Source organism: Brachyhypopomus gauderio, unplaced genomic scaffold (assembly GCF_052324685.1).
Source record: "Brachyhypopomus gauderio isolate BG-103 unplaced genomic scaffold, BGAUD_0.2 sc96, whole genome shotgun sequence".
NCBI classification, from domain to species: domain Eukaryota; kingdom Metazoa; phylum Chordata; class Actinopteri; order Gymnotiformes; family Hypopomidae; genus Brachyhypopomus; species Brachyhypopomus gauderio.
Window position 1 is genome coordinate 895,459 of NW_027506917.1, and position 4,692 is coordinate 900,150.

General features: G+C 48.8%; 1 long non-coding RNA gene across 3 annotated transcripts in view; it reads right to left on the minus strand.

The window, feature by feature from the left end:
• Window positions 1-4,692, minus strand: part of LOC143496518 (uncharacterized) — a 91,763-nt gene that overhangs the window by 25,714 nt on the left and 61,357 nt on the right. For all 3 annotated transcript variants that reach the window (XR_013125627.1, XR_013125626.1, XR_013125628.1), the window contains exon 4: window positions 267-340. This is a non-coding gene — a long non-coding RNA (uncharacterized LOC143496518). The remainder of the gene's footprint in view (window positions 1-266; window positions 341-4,692) is intronic.

Sequence of the window (4,692 nt, forward strand, 5' to 3'; positions counted from 1 at the left end):
TCTTACCCCCTCCCTCGATCTATAACCCCCCTACTGACCAGAGCACATAAACACATGTAACCCCCCCCACACACACACACACACACACTTTCAGACACACACACTTTCACAAAACTTTAGCCTGGCCTTGTTTGTTATAGATAGATGACCATGGCAGTATCACACACAAACACACCCACACGTGAAAAAAAAAAAAAAAAAAGAAATCTGTGGCAGCTCGGAAAACTTTTTTAAAGTCTTTTTCAGCATTTGTTCTGCACACTTACCTACACACACTCGGCGGGGCCGTGGTGACTGGGGTCCCATTTCAGCCGCAGCGTGGGGCCGCTGAGCTCCTCAGCTGTAAAATGAAAGCACCAGAGCGCAGTGTGAAAATGTATTAGCCTCGCTGAGATAAAGGGAGACCTCAGCCAGCCGTGCACGCCTTCAATGGGAAAATAACGGCCAGACAAATTGTTTTTGGTACATTAAGTACCTGTTACTTTATTTCACAGATGGAAAACAATAACGCGGGCTCCGGAGTTCGAAACCGCCGTAGTGCGCAGGGTTTTATATCAATATATCTGCAAAGTCTCACGCTCTTTATATGCAAAGTTATTTTCTTAAATACTTTTTTGAGAGGGGTTAAAAAGAAAAGTCGGGCGATTGACAAATATAGCATATGATGATAAATGACAAAGGGTCCGGCCCGCAGGCAACAGGCTACTGGGGGAAATCATACGGAATATCCATGTTAATAAAAATGAAATAAAATGGTGGAATGTTCTCGCTCAGTGAACGGAGCGGGGATTTTTCAATTAATAAGCAGCCTGCTGCAGCGGAGCTGCGCAAATTAAATGAGTGTGTCAGATCCGGGATGATTTATCCATCTGGACTGATCTAACGGCTCTCCGGAGGAGCTATGACACCCTGACAAGCCAACAATGGATATGAAAAATGAGCCAATACCACAGCGCTAAATCTGAGAGTTTCAAAGCCAAAGGCACCCGTAGAGTCCCCCAAAAAGAGAGAGAGAGAGGGAGTGTGTGTGTGAGAGAGTCGTATAATGAAACAGCTGAATATAAAAATCCCCTCAAGATCGTGGGGGTGGTTGGAGCCAGATCGCTCAGCGTTTATATGAAGTGAGCGATGGGGACAAATTGGTCAAAGCGGAGCGCGTGGCAGCTTCGGAGAGCGCGGCGGCGTTCGGGCTGATTTTGCTGGGCCAACTCTCGCGGTTGGTACCCACTCGAAAAAAACGAAAGGCACTTTCACATGACATTCATGCATAGTCTTTCACTTTCACATGACATGCATAAACACATTTGTCGTGTAAAGATACTAAAATTATTCGAATCCAGCACTTAACACGAGCGCTTATTGCCGAAGGCCACTGTATGTGTTCCCTGCGCGTCCATCATGAACAGAGACAGTGAGATAGTTACGCTATTTAGTTTTTTTTTCCTTTTTATTTTCTCGGTACTGATGAAAAACAGTGTTCAGCTTTCTCTGTACTCAGCAGATTTAGAGGAACCAATTACCAGCTCAGTGATGTGAGCGTTCGTAGCCCTGGGCTGTGCAGTGATGATGTCGGAAAGGGTTAAATTTCATCGCTGTTTTATCCCCTCTATTTCCCCCTCTACGGTCTTCACAAAACATCTCTCGCTTTTGATGGAGACACACAAAAAAAACGGGTGGAGGGGGGAACGATAAAGAATATGAAAGGCCCATCTTCACAGAACATTAGACATTACCAAACAACCTGCAGCGATGACTGGATAGATCAAAACTGACAAGTTAAAGTTGATTGCCGAGTGCCTGTTGATTGAGCCATATCTTCTGCGGCCTGCCGGTATGTCTGCGGCCAGGGCAGACTGCCGCTCGGGAGGGCCTTCCCCACCAAACTCAGGCACAAGGGATGTCCGAATGTGCGTTATAGAGTGAATAGTATCATATTTGGGTGACTGTGGGATTATTACAGAAAAAATAAAATAGGAAGTTTTTTTATTTTTACTTTTTCCAAGGTTTAAGAACAGATAGATAGATAGATAGATAGATAGATAGATAGATAGATAGATAGACGAGGGCGGGGCAGGACGAGGGCGGGGCAGGACGAGGGCGGATCAAGACGAGGGCGGGGCAGGACGAGGGCGGATCAAGACGAGGGTGGGGCAGGACGAGGGTGGGTCAGGACGAGGGTGGGGCAGGACGAGGGCGGGTCAGGATGAGGGCAGGACGAGGGCGGGTCATGATGAGGGCAGGGCAGGACGAGGGCGGGACGAGGGCGGGTCAGGATGAGGGCGGTATGAGGGCGGGTCATGATGAGGGCGGGGCAGGACGAGGGCGGGGCAGGACGAGGGCGGGTCAGCGCTTCACTATCGACATGTTTGCGCTGCACATTTGTTCCACATCCCGTTGGATTTACATACGAACAGGTAGAAGTATTTTCAGATTGTCCTTTTTTTCGCTTACTGACACACTAAGGAAGAAAGAGCAGGGGTGGGTGAGAGACAGACAGAGAAAGATAAAAGCGTGAGATAGAGAGGGAGAGAGAGAGAGAGAGAGAGAGAGACAAGGAGAGGGAGGGAAGGAGAGAGGCTGATGGGAAGTTCAAACCGCTTGAGCGACCGAGATGGCGAACGCAGGCAGCCAGCACTTCGTGATGGAATGATTCCATTCGGGTCCTCTTCTTAAGCAACGGGCAGCGAGCGTATGAAGATTGATACAGAAGTTCTCGCCTCGCTTTGCCGGATCATCAGACGGATTGATATTGTGCTCCCTCTCCGGATGAAGACGGAGTAAGTGTTATCATACTCAATACAAGGCTCTGTCAGGGGCTGGAAAACTGGGCCGCATCGCCGCTCACGGGAGCGTTGCGCCAGCTGTCATGCGGATTTATCGGCTAGACGGTGAGCACCGTTGTCTGCTAGGCAGGGGTTTTGGGGGGCGGAGGGGGGGGGGGGGGGTGCTGAAAGCCCAGCGCCCGAGTGGACAGTTCTACATTGCAGACTGAATTACAAGCCCATTGGGCAAGGTGTCCATACTTCATCACGGTCAATGCCTTAGAGTGAGAGCACGTGGAACACACGTCTTCAAATTCATATAGCGTTAAACGAAGAGCACAGATGAGGTAAAGGACAATTCAGCAAAGATTTATTCTGCTTGAGGACTATACTACTGATATTTACTACTGAGCACGCAGAATATATGTCACGCATGCCGCCTCTCGGGTCTCGGTGCTGTTCTACTCCGTTGCAGTTGTTAAACAATTTGGATCTCTCAGATTAGACTCGTTTGACAAGTACAAGATATTTTTTGCAAATGAAACGCAAGTTTTTTTTTTCCAAATCAAACTGACTGGGTTTCCTGGTGTGTAAAAAAACATCAAGTTGGTCAAATCAGTGGAATGCATTGCCTGACCTCTTGTAAGAATTGGCACCTGTTTCTGGAAGCCCTTCAAGAATGCCATCGTCACAGAAGGACATGCCAAATATGATGGTCACAATTTCAGTAAATATGAAAACTTACTGGAAAACAAATAAATGCAGTGTGTAAACAACCCTGAGTGATTAGCCTATAGCACTAGAGTTTCTCTGGAAGTGTGGGTGTGTGTGTGTGTGTGTGTATCTCAGTGCATATGCATGAGTGTGTGTGTGCGTGTGTGTGTGTGTGTGTGTGTGTGTGTGCACTAACCCTAGCCCCGTAAAGCAGATGATAACATCCGCTGCTTCTGTCTGACATTATGGCTCTGTGCCGCCATGAGCCGGAGACGCAGGCCTCTCTAATATAAGTATGTGCTTGTCTCTATGGAGAGGTTTTATGGTCACCATAAAGCTGTCAGTCACGTCTGAATGCTGCCCTAACACCCCCCCCCCCCCATGTCCCCACACCACACCCCCAACACCCCACCCCACCCCACCCCATCTCTCCCTGTAAAAACTCAGTCTGGAAAAACTCAGCCACTTACACACATTTCTCTTTCCATCCATCATTTTAAACGTCCTCCGTGGGACGAGAATCAAAACCCCACTCCTCCTTGTGCTTCTTAGGAGGGTCTGCAGACGGAGGCAGGCAGCTTGGGATATGAGGATCAGTTTTAATGGAGATACTTTTCTTCAGGGGGGGGGGGGGGGGGGGCGTACAGGAGGAGCAAATGTGCTCAGTTGACCCACATGAGTGGCGAGTCATCATGTTGCATCAAAGGTCAAACGACTCAGTGATAGAGAGGTCATGTGGCCGAAAGGTCATCTGTTGCATTTACAAACTTCCAGTGGCCAGAGAGACAAGCAAGCAATACACACAAAAGCACACACACACACACACACACACACACACACACACACACACACACACATACACACACACACACACACACACACACACACACAAAGCTTCTCTCCCACCAGGTGGTATCAGTTTGTAGACAGCGCTGAGTTACATGAGGGCAGTGTGGGTTATGATGTGACCCTGTCAGCTCAGTGACCCAGAAGAGTGACGGGGTGATTGGTTGGATGTCACCTCCGTATGGGGCGTTGGGGTTTGGGGGATGGCCAGCATCTGGGTCAGGCCCGTTCCACGGCTCTCAACAGCACGATCCATCTCCCTTTTAGCCTCTGTCACGACTGCTTTGACTCATGATAATCTGACAGCTAATGCAGGGTTAGCACATGGTCCCGCTAAGGAAGACACACCCACACACACACACACACACAC